Here is an 18,673-nt window from a genome sequence, read left to right on the forward strand (position 1 = left end):
AACTAATATCCAATGAAACTAGGATAATTGAGGGGAAGGTGTTGAGTTTCATGGATGGGGTAGATGATGAAAAAATTGTCACTAATTAAGATTCATTTTACTTACAATTAAAAATGTAATTAAAAATAATTATATCTTATCCTACCACCTATGATTTCCATATTCACACTTCTGAGTAGCCATCATCCTTCCAAATCACCATGAACTAGTTCATCTTACTCAGAAAGGGTAACACTTTGCTGTCTGTGAACCAAGGAATTTTAGGCAGATCAAATTAATGCTGTCCATATATGCCAAGCCATCAATATAAGCCAGAAAACATGAAACTATTACAAGAAGTGGCAGGGGAAACACCATGGCTCCTAGAACACAGGTTGAAACTTTCTAACTAAAGATCCAGAATCACAAGAAGTCAAAGAAAAGTTGAATAAAGAGGATTGCATGAAACTTAAAAGTTTCTGCCTGGAAAAGAACATAACAAGCTAAATACAAAACCCATTTAATAGGAGAAGAATTTTATGAACTATACATCAGAGAAGGGCCTAATAGGAAAAATATAAAGAGCACAAAAAATTACCCCCAATAAAACCTCAAATAATATCCCAATTAATAAATGAGGTAATGACCTAAAGAAAGACTTCTCAGAATAAGTAAGAATGGCCAATCGACACATGATGAAATGTTCAACATCTCTGAACATAAAAAAAATGTAAACCAAAACAATACTGTAATCCCACCTCACTACAGTAAGGAAGGCCAATAAAAAACATGTAAAAGTGATGAGTAACAAATGCTGTCATGCATGTTGCCAAAAGGAAGCCCTATCACTGTTGTTCAATCAGTCTGGACACTGAGATGTGAGTATTGTGGTTTGAATCACCATTTGCAGAAAAGTCCATGTATGTTTTTTTAATCTCCAATTGCCCACCAAAAAGACACAAGCAGAGCTATGATGCAAATCAGTAAACTGGTAGCCTTCATTACAAAATCTCAGGGACATTACCTATATTCTGCATTCAAGCTCCACTACTGGAAGTTTGAAGTTTGTGTGTGTGTGTGTGTGTGTGTGTGTGTGTGTGTGTGTGTGTGTGTGTTCACACGCACACGTGCACTAATGATTTTCTGACGGAATCAAATGTTTTGGTGTATCTAAAGTATTAAGAAAACAAGGTTTAAATGTCCTGTGATTTTTGTGTGTGTGTGTTTCTGTGTTTGTATGTATGTGTCTATCTGGTGTACGTGCAGGTGTGGGTGTGCGCATCTGTATGTGCATTTACTTTTCATCTTCCTTGTTCTCCACCAGTATTAACAAAATTGTCAGGCTTGAAATGTGGACTGTACTGTTTAATGTTATGACAATTTTCCAAGCTTTGTTTTCAACAAATGATTATTTGAATTGTTTACTGAAGGACAGAGAGGGAAGAGAAAGGATGGGGAGAAAGAGGAAAGTTCTAATCTAAGATTGCAACAGTCATATTCCAGAACAAGGCTGCAGAACTAGGTATAAACTAGATCCAGTGTTGTGCCTTCAGTCTGCTAGCTGTAAGAAAGCCCTCATTTGTCCACAGGTGTGGATTGTAGGACAAAAGACAATTCAGTAAAAAACAAATTCAAATAGTCTGAGACACTTAAACAAGTCCTGGACATCACTTACTCTTGGGCTGCTGCTTTACGGGCCCAATATTTGATTTGAAGTGAAACTTGGAAATAAAAAAGTTAAAACCCCAAATCTATTAAACTCTAAAAGGCCTGTGTAACTCCTTAGTCCTTATACCTCATACTGTGACTTAGTGGAAAGGCAGAGGGCTGATTTCCAGCTATTGCAGACTTCTTTTTTTAGTGAACAATGAGCTACCATCTTCAGTCATGTGGTTCCAGCACAGACTTGGCTAAGGTCTGTGAACCTGAATATAGAAGTCTGAATCTCCATAGTGTGAATTGGAAATTTCTCCTCCTACTAAGATAGGTTTGGGAGACCTTGGGTAGCTGTGGTCAAGTCTCTTTTTAGTAGCCTCTCCTTTCTGCCCATAGATGCAGGGATACATACCTAACTAATAGCAGTGGTCACTCCAGTGTAGAGCAAAAGATCCACAGTACAGGGACAGAGATCAAGCTCATGCCATCTGATATTTCATGCTGCTTGAATTGACATGTTCTGCATGTATTTGAGTTATTCAAGAATAAAAATTAACATTACATATAGATTTTTAATTGCCTCTTTACTTCTGACAAAAATTAAAAGTAAAAATGAATTTAAATGGAAAGGCAATATGGTAAGAGCAAGGGAAAGGAATGCAGCAATAATCGTGGGTAGCTCCTGAATTCCAATCTGAAGGCTTTATTTACCAACATTGGGGAATAAAATAAAAATATAGAACAAAACAGGTCTGCCTGCTTTTTCTCAGCAACAAGGCAGCCCTGTCTGCTTTCCTTAGCAACAGGACAGACCTGCCTGTCTTTTTTCATTTATGCCAGAGCCAAAAGTCTCAGTAGACCATGACCAATGGAGGAAGTTTGAGCTGTCTATGAAAGATGAAAAAAAGCCCTGGATATGTCTGGAAACCTAGAAAGCCTCTGGAGCCTTAAACTCTTAGGTCTTTAAAGACCAGACCTCCACAGCAAACGTTCAGAAAGAAAGCCAAGATATGCTCTGAGGTGTGTAGATTCCCTTATTCAAAGAACACAAAGACCTCCCAGTAACAAAATCCTCCTTGCCAACAAAGCCCTTCCTAGTGAGTCTCAAGGAAGAGAAGACACATTAAACATTTCTATCTGCCAGAAACCAGCCCATACCCTGAGGGTACCAGGACAGCAGGGAGGGAGGGCTCAGCCCTGTCATAAACCAAGAATGAAGCTCAGAGGACCACACCTAATCTCAAAATGTCCTGAGACCTCTTAAAGGTCCAACACTTTCCAGAAGGTGTCCATAGACCTTCAAAAAGATCAAGCTGTGATGCCCAGCTCTAAAGCCCAAACTCCACACCCAGTGTTAGTCCTATTGAATGACATACAAGCTAAGTAGGGCTCTCTGATAAATTTCCTAAAACCATTGGACTCCATGCCAGAATCCAGTCACTTGTCTTCTGGTGACAAATCCTCGGGGTCATTCAAGACAGAAGCAGCCATGACCTCAACTCCACCTGCCACGGGTAGTTCAGCAAGCCTTACTCTTTTGCTCCCTCAGTGGTTGGATTAATTTTGGGATAATCTCACCAGTACAGTCTCCTAATATCACTGCCCCCAAGGAGAGACCCCTCCCCCAACCAAAAAAACAGTCAAACAAGCGAGGTGTTCTTTTTGAGCAGAACTGACAAGACTTACCATGAGTCCATTTCCAGGGGCACCCCTTTCCCCAATGCCTTGGAAGGGGCATCTGCTCCCTCCAGCAGCAGGACTGCCATTCCTCCCAGACCCTCCCTGACCACATAAGCCTCTAGTAAGCTGGACCCTGAATGTCCAAATTGAGAGAGCTGCCGTCTCCAAGTTCTGCGGTTCAGGAAAACCTAGGCAGTTTCTTGTGCTGGCAGGTGGTCCAGGTTGAGGACTCTGCAAAGCCATCCAGCAAGGTTTCACCTACCAGCCTGCCCAGTGCCCAGCTGGCCAAGCCTGGTGTCTGCTTGGGCTCTGGCTTCCCTGGATCTGCACTGTTAGGGAACCTTCAGATTCCTCCTGCCAGTGTCAGCATTGAATTGCCCACAAAGAATGCCAAGTGTTCCTGGTCCATCTACTGCAGTCTTTAGCAGTTTCCTCCCACCAGCATGGGACTCTCTGGTGCAACCAGTCTTAGAGGGATATTTCTGTGTAGCAAGCAAGTCTAGCTTTTCATTTGGAAGCCAGCAGACTACTAATATAGGCTCATCATCTGACCCCTGCCAACCTGGACAGCCCTGCCCCTCCCAGATCCATTGCCCATCCTGTGTTTAGGGGCCTCCTGAGCTCAGCTTTTGCTCCTGAACCTGCCCATATATTCTGAAAAGAGCCCAGAAAAATCCTTGCCATCTGTTGTGCCCCAGAAGTTAAGCCACTGTAAGGCTTCTGCAGCCCCCAGCTGTGCTCCAACAATAGCCTCCAACAGGAGAACACCCGAGGTTCCACTGAAGACCTCAAATGAGTAAAAAAAGAGGCTGTGATTGTGCCCCCAGAGTCAAAAGTCTGCATTCCTGGCACAGGGGAATCTGCTAAGGACACCCCAGTAGCTACAGGGGCTCTGACATCAAGACAGAGGAAGGCACCCATGCAGGCTGACTTTAGAGCAACTCCTCTTCCAGGTGCAGACCTGTTGGCCTTTGAAGCAGCACATGACATTGCAAAAGATCACACCACACACTAGAAGAACCCGATAAGCAATATCCCTGTGCTCAGAGACCTGACAGAGGCAGGAAATCAGAGAGAGAGAGAGAAAGAGAGACAGAGAAAGAGAGAGAGAGAGAGAGAGACAGTGGCTAGCTGTGCTTTGTATGTGGTTCAATATCCTTGCTGAGAAATGCATAATTTTATCACGAAATAAAGAGAAAAACTTTTAACCCTAACTCTGATGGAGGAGCTAGGATCAATCTAAACTTCTTACCATAAACAATCACAAAAGTGGAAGCTACATGAAAATAAATATATGTATATAAATGTATATATAAGTATGTAGGTATATATATATGTACATTCACAATTTGAATATGTATGCATAATGTATAATGAATGTATGTATAATGTACAGAGGGAAAAAAAGTAATACATAGTATTTGAAGAAATAATAACTAATACCTTCCCAATTTTGATTGAAAGCATCAACCCTTCTATGCAGGAATCTAGCAGCTCAAAAAAGTGAATTTAACATAATTACCTAACTCCACCCTAAGAAACATTGGAATTAAACAAAGACAGAAAACCTCCCATAGCGCAGAGACACAACTTACCACACCCAAGTGATCTTCAATGATATTATGACAAATTTCTCATCAGAAACTAGATTACCTATTAGACAGCAAGGACAACAAATTTAAGGTACTAAAAAGACATATCAAAAACCCACTTTCCTAACAAATATACTTCCTCCAAATTTAAGACATGAGCTAAGTACTCATGGCTCAGGCCTATAATCCTAACTACTCAGGAGGATGAATTGTGAGGATTGTGGCTCAAAGCCAGCCTGGAACTTGTCCCTTCAGGAGGAAGTTGTAAGACACAGCTGTCCTTGAGAAGGAGGGAGGCCTTTGTGCAGTGCCATTGCTGTGACAATACATAGGATAAGGTGGCCATCAAGAATGGAGGCTATTTACTAGTGTTCCAGAGAAGCGATTTATAAGATGCAGTAGTGCTCTAGAAAAACAGAGGATTTTGACCACTGTCCTAGTGGTTTCAGAAATGCCATGATAATGACCAGAGCAACCTCAAGCCCACCTGGAGTCCTTAGCAACAGTCTCTGAGGCCTAAGAGCTAGATTGTCAATGCTGGCAGACTGTGATTGGTCCATTTTTCCCTCTGACCTCACTGGCCCACACTGATTGGCCCATTTCCTCCATGATATCACTATGCCTGGTTGTGATTGCTCCATTGTGTAGGTCATGCAGGATATATAAGAAGCCAATGTGCTCCAACCTATGTCAGTTAACAGAGCTGGGAGCTCTTGCTTGATGACCTGCTGGACTGACTCAAAGCTAAATGATTTTTTTGGTTGCAGTGACTGGTTGTCGTTTGGATTTTGGTATTTCTTTTTACTTTTTCTGAATTTTCCATTATTTTATTTAGTTTATTTTAGGTAGACTTGCTACATGCCATCGTAGAGGAAGGAAGGAAGAACACAATCATCCTCAAGCTCCTTGAAAGAGGAGATCATCAAACAATACCAGATGAATGAGCTCATCAACAAAGGTACCTATGGACAAGTGAAGGTGGCCCATCCTCATGTCACAGAAAAGGACGTGGCATTTAAAATACACTGGAAGTGAGAGTCATCACCATCGGATAAAGAATGAGGTGGACATTTTTAAGACGGTATGGCACAAACACATAATCAGGATGTACCAGGTGATGGAGAAGGAAGAGTATGTGTTTCTTATCATGGAACTGTCTACTAGTGAATACCTCCTGGGGTGGATCTGAAAATCCTGCTGCCTATATGAGTATGAAGCCAGGAGGCTCATCACACAAATTGTAAGTGCTATTCACTATGTACTCCAAAACAGAATCACACACCAAGATTTTAAGTCCAACAACATCCTCTTGGACACCAAAGGCAATATCAAAGTCAGTGGTTTGGTCTGAGAATCTTGCTCACTCCGGGGCAGTTGCTAACAAATGTATGTGGAGCTGTGCTATTCCATCCCCCTGCTCCTGGAAGAAAGAAATGATGGACGGGTGGCTCATGCCTGTAATCCTAGCTATTCAGAGATCTGCTACTGAGATCTGAGGATCACGGTTCAAAACCAACCCAGGCTGACTCTACCCTCTGAGCAGACTCATACTGATACCAAACTCTAATTTGAGGAGGAGATGGTAGAGGATAGAGTTGGCTAGCAAAATAGATACAACTCTTCTCAGAACAAGCTGATGAATGTGGGCCCAGGAATAGAGCAGTTCCAGACAGAGGAATGGAGAGCCCTAAGGGATATCAAAGATAACCTCACTTGCCAGAAGACTGTTGTTGGGATGGGAGAGATTTGTACAGGGTCTACTAAGAAAATAGTTGTAAGTGCCATCCAGGAATGGAGATCAAAATACGGTTTTCCCAGCAACACCCTCAGTCCATACCAGAAGACAGGCGCACCAAATGCCTTAGGTTTCCTGAGGAGGGATTCCCGCCAAGGGGCACCTGGTACTGCACTGATAAATTGGCATTGTAGTTATTAAAGCATGTAATTTTTGTGGATTGTATCAGTTCCTAGCACATGAAAAATGACTTAAATTATATTTGAACTACACCTTAGTCTTTAAAAATGTAGTTCATTTTATTCTGTTATTCTTCAAGATGCAGTCACATTATGTAGCCAAGACTGATCTTAACTTCACAATTCTACTGCCTAGTCTACCAAGTGTTTAGATTACAGTTGTGTACCTCCATGTCATCCATCATACTATTATCTGGACCTTTCCTTAAGTTTTAATACTTTATTTTATCCCTTGGCAGTACTGGGTTTTGATTCAGAAGCTGGTGCTTGGCAAGCAAGTGCTCTACCCCTTGACCCTGCCCACAGTCTTTGCTCTTCATTTTATTTGAGATGAGCTCTTATTGCATTATTTTGCTTGAGTCATTATCAGACTGTGATTGTAATATGTTTTTCTGCTGGGAAGCTGATATCTACCTTAGATAGTTCAAACTCCTTTTGGTCTTTTTATATTTTTTGTAAATATAATTTTTCTTATTATAAAGATGGTACACAGAATTCTTAGTTATAGGTCATTTTAAAATTCAAAACCTCATTTTAAAAGAGTGAACATGCATGTAATCACTAAAATTTATCTTTAGAAAAAAATTCCTACCAGAATAAGTGCTTTTGGAGGCTGGGTCAGTGGCATTTGGTATTGTTATCACTTCAGCACTGGACAATGCTATATAGTTCTAGGCCTGAGTGTCCTAAATAAAACCAAGTAAAAATTTTAAAAAAAATGATCCTTTACGGAACAGCTGTGGAAGATTTGAAATACTTTTGTATATTTTATTGACCATTTGTACGTTTCTGTGCTGATGAAAAGTGATATAGCAATTATGGTAGAATTTGACACATTCTTCTAACATAGCATAGCATTACCACATGACCCAGCATTTCCTTTGTTCATTGCTTACCCCAAAGATCTGAAAACAAAAACTAATAGCTCATATGCCACTGATAACCTCAGCAATGATTACAATAGTCATGAGTCGGAATCACCTGGAGTGTCTATCAGCTGAATAGGTTTATAAAATGTGACATCCACAAAAGGCACAATTAGTATATATCTATCATGGATGGACACAAAAATAATCTATGTGAAATATATTGACTAAACAATTTCATAAGAGAAAATGGAAGATTTAAAGTTTCTTGTCCAGGTCATTGGGGGTGATTATTACTCAATGATTGTGTGGATTCCATCAGTATGGAAAATAAAGCTCACAAACAGAGGTAAGGGTTACAAAGTAGTATGGAGATAATTAATGTCACTGAATTTTATATCTGCCTAACAAGTATGAGGCCCTGCTTTCAACCCTCTGAACATCCAAAAAAATACTAAATCTTCCTTGTGTGAGTGGTAAGTGCTCTTCTCCTGTTATGATTGTATTCTTCAGAGGATCTCTGGTGGATCTCTGATGTTTATTCAAGCTTTTACCCATAATCCATCATTTGAATATTGAGTTTTAAAGGATAATTTGTGTATTAAAATTAGGGCAATGCCTGTAGCTCTAACTCAAGAGGCTAAAGCAGGAAGATCCATATTCAGTCAAGGCTGCATAGAGAGGTCATTTCTAAATCCCCATACTAGTGCTGGAACTGGAGGGACAATTGTTTGCAAGCAATTACAAGTGAGAGATAACTGAGAGATAAGCTTCTGATCATATTAGATTTTGGTCATGTCAGTTTGGATTTAATATTTACATGAATTTTTAAAAATTTCCTTTTCCCCTTACTCTCAGTATGTCATTTTGAAACTTTGTAGTATGTGCTTGTTTGCTGCATTTAATAGAATCATAGTTATTCTTTGCATCATATTAACATTTTTTTCGTATTACAATTTATTATTTATTTCTGAAAGTTTTTATGTTTTCTTTCTCAATCTAGAGACTGGCCACTGTCTCAGATATTTTGTTGTTCTGCCAATTGAGTCAAAGCTCAACTTCCAGCTTCTTTCTTTTTGAAGAGTCTCATGCAAAGTCCAGTACAACTAAGGATCTTGGTTTGAAACCAGTCTGAGCAGCAAAGTCTGAGGTTCTTTCTTTTTCATTGGTTATGGGGCCTGAACTCTGGGCCTAGGCGCTGTCCCTTAGCATTCCAGCTTAAGGTTAATGCAATATCACTTGAGCTGAGCACCATTTCCGCCTTTTTCTGCTTATGGGGTTCTGAGGATACAAACCCAGGGCCTCATGCATGCAAGGCAAGCACTCTACCATTGAGCCAACTTCAGAGCCCGTGTCTGAGGTTCTTATCTCCAATTAATCACCAAAAAGATGGGGATGGTAGGACTTGAGTAAAACAGGGCAAGTTCAAACCCTAGTACTGGTAATTACACACACACAAGTATCATGGACTTCCTTGCTAGAGCTGGATTTGAACTGCAGCCTTTAGATTTCAGCCTCCTGGATAGCTAGGATTTACAGGCATGAGCAACAAGCCTCTGCCTTATTTTAATATTTTTAATCAGCTCTTGCCTTCAACCTCAATACTTTTTTATTGTGGTCAGTAGACCTGATCTCTGGGCCTCATTGCTGTTTCTTACATATTTTTAAGGAGGGTAGGGCTTGAACTCTGTGCCTGAGTGCTGTCTTTGAGCTCTTCAGCTTAAGTCAAATGCTTGAACACTTCAGGCACATCGCCACTTCAGGTTTTCTAGTGGTTAATTGGAGATAAGAGTCTCATGAACTTTCTTACCCAGGATGGGTTTCAACAATGATCTTCACATCTCAGCTTCCTGAATAGTAAGGATTACAGGTTAGAGACACCAGCGCCCCTCTGTTTCTTAGATTTTGGACTCAAGGATGATGTTTTACAACTTCAACCACAGCTCCACTTCTAGCTTTTTTCTGGCCTATTGGATATAAGAGTCTAATGTACTTTTCTGGGTAGTCTGGCTTCAAACCATGATCCTCAGATTTCAGCTTCCTGAGGTGCTCCAATTATGCACATGAACCACAAACCCATTGCTCATTTAAATACGTTAATTTGATCTTTTTTCCAGTTTCTCTTTTTAAATTTTCCCTAGCTTTTTATTTTTGAATATGTGTTAATTCTGGGGCTACAAATCAGGGCCTGGCTATAATGCCAGAGCTTTTTCTTCAAGACTAGTGGCTTACCACATGAGCCAAAGTATAGCTTGTGGCTATGCTTGTTTTGTCTTGGTGCTTGATCTAAGGCCCTGGGTGCTGTTCCAGAAAGTGATTGCCCAGTTTGCCACTTGAGTTACAGCTCAACTTCAGTTTGTTTGCTTTTTTAATTCTTGGTAGTGAATAAGTGATAAGAGTCTTATGCCAAGCCCAGTATGAATCACTTGGCTGAAATCTGAGGATTATGGTTCAAAGACAACCAGGGCAGGAAAGTCCATGAGACTCTCAGCTCCAATTAACCAATGCAAAGCTAAGAGTGGTGGGGCTCTATCCTTGAATACAACAGCACAAGTTCAAGCCGTAGGAGAGCATACATATGCACACACCGAGAAAGCCTCATGGACTTTCTTGTATGTGGTAGTTTTGAAACATGATCCTCAGCTTTCAGCCTCTCTTCATCCTCTCTCCTTTGAAAATTTTATTGGTCCTGTGGCTTGACCTCTGACTCTGGGGCCTATACCTTAGCTTTTACACTCAAGGCTGGTTCTTTTACCACCTCAGCCACAGCTCAAGATTTTGTGTTGTGTAGCAGGAGATAAGAGTCTCAAGCATGTTCATGCCCAGGCTGACTTGACACTGCAATCCAGTTGTCAATCCAGATGTCAGCCTCCTGTGTAGTAAGGACTATAATATGACCAGCAACATCTGGGTCATTTAAAAACTTTAATATGTGGTTGCTTCCACCTACTTTTCTTAATTTTTCATTTTTGCTTATCCTGGGAGTAGAAATTCAAGCTCAGATGTTGTCTCAGGGCATACATGGGACGAAACATACCATTTGGCTTTTGAGGGGAGGTTAATTGGAAAGAAGAGAATCATGTAGAGCTAGGCCAGATTCAGGAGAATGAAAATTGAGGAAAGTCCTTAACGCTCTTTCCTCCAATTTACCACTAAAAATCTGAGTGCAGTAGATCATTGAGAAAAATAGATCAAGTTCAAGCACCAGGATTGGCGCACACACACTCAGAAAGAGAAAGAGAGAGAGAGAGAGAGAGACAGACAGACAAACAGACAGACAGGCAGGCAGGCAGACCGACAGACAGACAGACATAGGGAGGGAGAGAGATCTTATGAACTCCTATACCTGAGCTTAGCTCTAAACAGTATCCTCAAATTTCAGCCTGAGTAGCTAGTATTACAAGTATAAGTCACCCATGATTGGTTCATTGAAACCTCTGTTATTGGCTCTTTCTTCTCTTCTTCTACCCTTCTTTTCATTTATTTCATTCCTTTTGTATATGTTGGTCCTGGATCTTGAACTCATGCAAGGTCTGGCCTGATTCAGGAGGCTAAAATCTTTCCATCATGGTTTGAAATCAGCTTGGGCCGGAAAGTCCATGAAACTCTTATCTCCCTTCAATCAAAAAAAAAAAAAAAAAAACCTATCCACAGTGTGGCCACCACACACAAAACAGTCTCCTGGAATTTCTTGACTAGGTTTGCCTTTACACTGGATCTTATATTTCAGACTCCTGAATTTCTAGAATTACAGACATGAGCCAACATTCCCAGGTTCTCTATTTCTCACCATTTCATTTTCTTCTTGTGATCCTGAGGCTAGGTCTCTGAGCCAGGGCAGTGTTTCATAGGTTTTTCGCTCAAGGCTGGTGCTTTACAACTACAACCACAGCTTCATTTCTGGCTTTTTAGGCTGGTTACTTGGAGACTTATGCACTTCCCTGCCCAGGCTGGCTAGGAACAACTACTTTCAGATTTCAGCCTTCTGAGTCACTAGGCATCAACCAAAAATTTGTGGCTCATTTTGAAACTTTAATTGGATTTTATCACACATTTTTTTCTTCTTCTTCCTAGTCCTGGGACTTGAAATCAGGGCTTGGGCACTGTCCCTGAACTTTTTTTTGCGGGGGGGGGGGGGTCCGGTCGTGGGGCCTGAACTCTGGGCCTGAGCTCTGTCCCTCACCTCTTCAGCTCAAGGCTAGTGCTCTACCACTTGAGCCACAGCGCCACTTCCGGCTTTTTTCTTTTTGCTTATGTGGTGCTGAGGAATCGAACCTAGGGCCTCAGGCATGCAAGGCAAGCACTCTACCACTGAGTCAACTTCGCAGCCCCCCTGAACTTCTTTTACTCAAAGCAAGAACTGCTACATGAGCCACAGTGCGACTTCCAGCCTTTTCTATTTATGAGTTACTGAGGAAACAAACCCAGGGATTCAAACATGCTAGGCAAGCACTCTATCACTAAGCCATATTCCCAGCCATTCTTACCCTTTTTATTTGTATTTTTATTTCCTGTGTATCCTGTTCCTGGGTCTAAAAATCAGCCCAGGTGCTGTCCAGAGTTGTTTACTCAAGACTAGCATACTAAGACAAAATGAGCCACAGCACAACTCTTGGCTATTTTTATGTTGTTTTAAGTAGCTAATTAGAGTTGAGTACATGAATTATCCTACCTGGGCTGGCTTTCAACTGTGATCCTCTGATTTGAGTCTCCTGAGTAGCTACCATCACAGGTGTGTGCCACTTATGCTTGGCTCATTTTATACTCTGAAATTGGTTCTTTCTTCTCTCATCCTTCTCTACATTTATTTATTTTATTTTTTGAATGTGTGTTGGTCTGGGTGCTGTCCCAGAAGTTATTTTCTCATTTCTTCCATTGGAGCCACAGCTCAATCTCCAGTTTTATTTTTCTTCCTTATGGTGGTTAATTGGAGAGAAGAATCTCATGTAAAGCAAGACTCAGGAGGCTGAAATCTGAGTACCATAGTTTGAAGCAGCCTGGACAGGAAAGTCCATGAGATTCTCTTCATCAATTACCATTGGTAGAGCTCCTACACAAATTCAAGCCCCTGGTTGGCACACACACATAAAAAAATCCCCATTGACTTTCCTGTTTGGGGTGGCCGTTAAATAGTATTTTCAGACTTCAGCTTCCTGAGAGCTAAAATTATAAACATGAACCACCAGCCCCAGGCTTATTTTTAAATCTCAAATGGTCATTTCTTCCCTTATTTCAGTTTTGTTTTTGGTAGAACGTGGCTGTATTATGGACCAGGAAAATTTTCCCAGGTTTTTCACCAAATTTCAGTATTTTACAACTACTATCAGACTTTCATTTCCAGCTTTTGCTGGGTAGTTTGAGATAAGAATTTCAATCATTTTCCTACCCCAGCTGGCTTTGAGTTGTGATTCTCATATTTCAACTTTCTGAGTAGCTAGAAATACATGCATAAACCAACATCCCATGGCTCATTTTGAAACTATAATTTTCTTTTTCTCCCATCTTTTACAATGTGTGATCTTTTTCTTTCTTTTTGTAAGTGCCTGTGCTGTGAACTCAGCACCAAGGCCTGCAGGCTGTCCCAGAGCTTTCTGTTTAAGACTAGCACTCTACCACATGTGTCAGGACACAGCTAGTGGCATATTTTTGGTTTCAAATGAGACATAAATGTCTCATGGATTTTCCTACTTGGGCTGGCCTTCAACTGTCATCCTCAGATTTCATCTTCCTGAGTAGCTGATAGAACATTGGTAAGCTGCCAATGCTTGATTTATTTTAAATCTGTCATTGGATATTCCTTCTGCACTGCTACACTTCTTTTCTTTAATTCTTCTGTGATTTTCCTGGGGCTTGAACTCAGGGCTTGGTTGTTGTCCCAGAAAATGATTACCCAATTCTGCCACTTGAGCCATAACTCAATTCCCAGGTATTTTTTTCTTTTTGACAATTAATTGGAGGTTAGAGTCTGAGGCCTAGCCTAGCATAAATCAAGCCAGCCCAGTAAGGAAAGTCCATGAGACTATGACCTCCAATTAACAACTGAAAAGCTGAAAGTGGTAGATCTCTATCCTTGAACAAACCAGCACAAGTTCAAGGATGGCACACAGAAGCCACAGGATGGTACACAGATGCACACACACACACAGAGACACACACACACACATACACAATCAGAATTTCTCATGGATTTTCTTGCATTAGCTTTGAACTGTGGATACTCAGATTTCAGTCTGTCTTTTTTCATTCTCCTTTGTATTGATCTTGTTTTATTTGTGGTCCTGCAGCTTGACCCTGGCTCTGGGGACTGTTACTTAGCTTATATTTAAAAAATTTATTGTGAAAATACCGTAGAGAGGCGTTACAATTACATGCGCAAGATAATGAGTACATTTCTTATTAAACATTGTTGCCTCCTCCTTTGTTTCCCCTACCCATCCCTTCCCATCTCCCTCCCCCCCACCCGCCCTGCCAAAGTTGTAAAGTTCGTTTTTTGACATGATGACTTGTAAATCTCATTGTTGCAATGGGTCCACTTGTATCCCTATGTAAACGGTTTGTTTTTGCCCTTCCCTTCCAAAAATTATACCAACATCAAATACAATGAAAGCAGGGGTTATATCATGGGAGAGGGACATACAAAGCAACAAAGAAATCATCCATCTTAGCTTTTTAACTAAAGGCTGCTGCTTTCCCACCTCAGCCCCAGTTCAGGACTTTTTGCTAGGTAGCTGGGATAAGCGTCTCAAGAACATTCCTTTCCAGGCTGACTTGATACCACAATCCTCAGATGTCAGCCTCTTGTGTAGTTAGGATTATACACAGGACCAACAACCCTTGTGTCATTTAAAAACTTTAATATGTGCTTGCTAGTACCTTCTTTTGTTTACTTTTTATTTTTTGCATGTGTGTCCTTTTCACGGTTGTACAAATTGGGGCTCATATTCTGTCCCAGAAGTTTTTATTCAAGGCTATCTTCTATTACATGAGACACACCATAACTTTTTTGCCCTTTTTTGGGTGGGGTGATTAATTACAGACAAGCATTTTATGGACTCTCCTGCCTGGGCTAGCCATGAACCATCATCCTCAGATTTCAGCCTCTTGTAGAACATGTATGAGCCACTAATTCTTGATTCTTTTAAGCCTTTGTCACTTGCTCTTCCTATGTTACTTTTACTCTCCTTTATTTCTTCATTGCATGTCCTGAGGCTTGAACTCAGGGTCTGCGTGCAGTCCCAGAAAATATTTGCCCAGTTCTGCCACTTAACCCATAACTCAACTTCCAGCTAAATCAGGTGGCTGAAATCTGAGGAGCATGTTTCACAGCCAGCCTGGGCAGGAAAGTCCATGATATTCCTATTTCCAATTCACCACCAAAAAGCTTGGAATGCTTAAGCACTAGGCAAAGAAAAGTACAGAAACACACACATCACACATACAAACAATCACACACAAACATTAACACATACACACAAAGTCTCCTGGACTTTGCTTCTTGGTCAGGCCTTGAAATTTGATCCTCAGATTGCTGCCTCCTGAGTAGGACTACAGACATGATCAACAAGCACCAGGCTTATGCTTAAATTTACAATTGGCCTTTCTTCTTTTCTCCTACAATTTTTTTAGCACTAGGAATTGATCACTGGGTCAACTAACAGCTTTTTTTAGCTTTTTCACCAAACACAGTGCTTTACAACTACAATCAGATCTAAACTGGGTAGTTGGGGATTAGAGATTCTTGTACTTTCCTGCCCAGTCTAGCTTTTAATCTTGATTAACTAGGAATACACATATAACCCAAATCCCATGCTCATTTTGAAACTTTAGTTTTCTCTTTTCCCATCGGTTTTAGTTTGTGCTTTTTTGTTTTTGAAATGTGTGCCTAGGACATCAACTTAGGGCTTAGGTGCTGTTCCAAGCTTTCTGTTTGAGACTAGCACTCAACCGCATGAGTCAAATTACAGCTTGTAGCTTATTTTTAGTGGCAAATTAGACATATGTGTCTCATGGACTCTCCTGCCTGGGCTGGCCATGAACAGTAATCTTTAGATTTTATCCTGTTGAGTAACTTGTATGTGTGAGCAACCAATGTTTGATTCATTTCAATCTCTCTCACTGACTCTTCCTTTTGTACTTCTATCCTCCTTTTACCTCTTCTTTCTTTGTCCTGCGGCTTGAACTCATAGCCTCAGTGCTGTCTCAGAAAATTTTCCCAGTTCTACCAGGTGAACCACAGCTCAACTCTAGGTTTTTTTTCACCTCTGTTGTTGAGAAATGAGTATCAGGCAGAGCCAGACCAGATTCATGATGTTGAAATCTGAGGATCAAAGTTTTTACCAGCCTAGGCAGGACAGTCCATGCTATTTCCAATTATAACAAGTAAAATGTTGAGATTAATAGAGCCTTGAGCAAAATAGTACAAGTTCAAGCAACAGGACTCTCACACAGACATACATATATACATTCACATGCGCGCGGGTGCACACTCACACACACACACACATACACACACACACACACACAAGTCTTATGGACTTTCCTACTTTGTCTGGCCTTTGAACAAAATTCTCAGCTTTTAGCCTCCTGAGTAACTAGAATTACAGTTATGAGCCACCAATTGGCTCATGATTGGCTGATTGGATCATTGAAACTTCAGTTATTGGATCTTCCCTTCTTCTACCCTTCTTTACATTAATTTCATTCTTTTTATGTGTACTGGTCCTGGAGCTAGAACTCATGCAAGGCCTGGCCTGATTCAGGAGGCTGAAATTGGACCATCATGGTTCAAAGTCAGTCTGAGCAGGAAAGTCTAAGATACTTACCTCCAATTAACTGCCAAAAATCTAGGAGTAGGAAAGTTCTAGCCCCAGGATGGGGCTAGAACTGTCTTCTGGACATTCCTGCTAGGGTTGTCCTTTACACTGGATCCCATAATTCTGCCTCTTGAGGTGATAGAATTACAGTCATAAGTCACCAGCCCCAGGTTCTCTTCTTATTACCATTTTTTGTGATACTTAGCCTGGATCTCTGAGCAAGGCACTATTTCACAGATTTTTCAGTCAACGCTGGTGCTTTACAACTCCAATCACAGCTTCACTTCTGTTGTTTTCTTGTTTGTTTTCCTGGTGATTAGATGATGAGAGATCATAGCTCTCAGATTTCATCTAGCTCATGGCTCACTATGAAAATTTAATTGGATTTTCTTACACATTTTTTATTTCTATTTTTTAACTTACATATGTATGCTTGGCTTGGGGCTATAAATCAGAGCCTAGATATTGTCCCAGTACTTTTTTAAAAGTAGCACTCTAATATGTAAGCCACAGCCCAATTTGTGGCTTTTTTTTACTCTTATTGGCTAATTAGAGATGAGTCCATAGACTTTCATGCCAGGGCTGGCCTTGAACACTGATTCTCAGATGTCAGACTCCTGAGTAAGTACAATAATAGGTGTGAACTATCTCGGTTTTGCTCATTTTAACCTCTGCAATAGGCTCTTTCTTTTCTTCTTCTACCTTTCTTTGTATATATTTATTTTATACTTGTGTGTGCTGGTCCTGGAGCTTGATCTCAAGGTTTGGGTGCTCTGCCAGAAATCATTGTCTCATTTCTGCCATTGGAGATAGAGCTCAACCTCCAGGTATTTTTTCTTCTTTTTGGTGTTTCATTGGAGATAAGAGTATCATGGAAAACAAAGAATGACCCAGAAAGTTGAAATCTGAGGATCACAGTTAAAAGCCAGCCTGAACAGGAAATTCCATGAGACCCTTTATCCCCAATTTGCTGGTATGTTTCCCTCCTAGAAGCTGAGAGGAGAGTGATAGAACTCCAGCCTAGAATAAACTAGAACAAATTCAACACCCAAGACTAGCACACACAGAAAAATGCCCCATGGACTTTCTTGCTTGGGTTTGCCTTTAAATGGTATTTTATGATTTTAAACCCCTATGTAGCTAATACAACATATGTAATCCACCAGTGATAGACTAATTCATCATTTTTATTGTTGTATCATTTTTTAATTGTGAAAATACAATGCAGAGGGGTTACATTTACATGGGCAAGATATTGAGTCCATTTCTTATCAAGCATTTTTGCCTACTCCTTTGTTTCCCCTTCTATCCCTTCCCATCTCCCCCACCCGCACCCCCCACCACTTCCCTACCTCCTCAACCCCGCAAAGTTGTAAAGTTCGTTTTTCTACATAACGACTTGTACATCTCATTGTTGAAATGAATCCACTTTTATCCCTATTTAAACGATTTGTTCTTTCCCTTCCCCTCAACAAATTATACCAACACCAAATACAGTAAAAACAGGGGTTATACTGTGGAGGAGAGACATACAAAGCAACAAAAAATCATCTTGTAAATATGTTAGAAACAATCACAAGAAAGAAAAAACATTTGAATCCTTATATTGGGATTCATTTCACCTAACATCAACTTATCTGGCTTTTTCTTGTTCTCTCAAACATATACTATTTTTTGCAAATAAGGGAAACCATGGGGCCTATGTTTCTTTGGGCCTGGATTACTTCACTTTATAGAATTTTTTCCAAGTCTTTCCATTTCCTAAAAAATGGGGCAATTTCATTCTTTCTAATGGAGGCATAGAATTCCATAGTGTATATATACCACATTTTCTTGTTCCATTCATCTACTGAGGGGCATATGGGTTGGCTCCATATCTTACCTATGGTAAATAATGCTTCAGTAAACATAGTTGTGCTGGTAGCTTTAGTATGGACTTGTTTGTGATCATTTGGTAAATGCCCAAAAGTGGAATTGCTGGGTCATGGGGGAGCTCTATGTAGAGGATTTGAGGAGCCTCCATACTACTTTCCAACGTGGTTGAACAAGTTTACAATCTCACCAATAATGCAGAAGGTCTTACTTCTCTCCACATCCCCTCCACCATCTGTTG

Source organism: Dipodomys spectabilis, unplaced genomic scaffold (genome assembly GCF_019054845.1).
Source record: "Dipodomys spectabilis isolate Male_0828 unplaced genomic scaffold, ASM1905484v1 ptg000312l, whole genome shotgun sequence".
NCBI lineage: Eukaryota > Metazoa > Chordata > Mammalia > Rodentia > Heteromyidae > Dipodomys > Dipodomys spectabilis.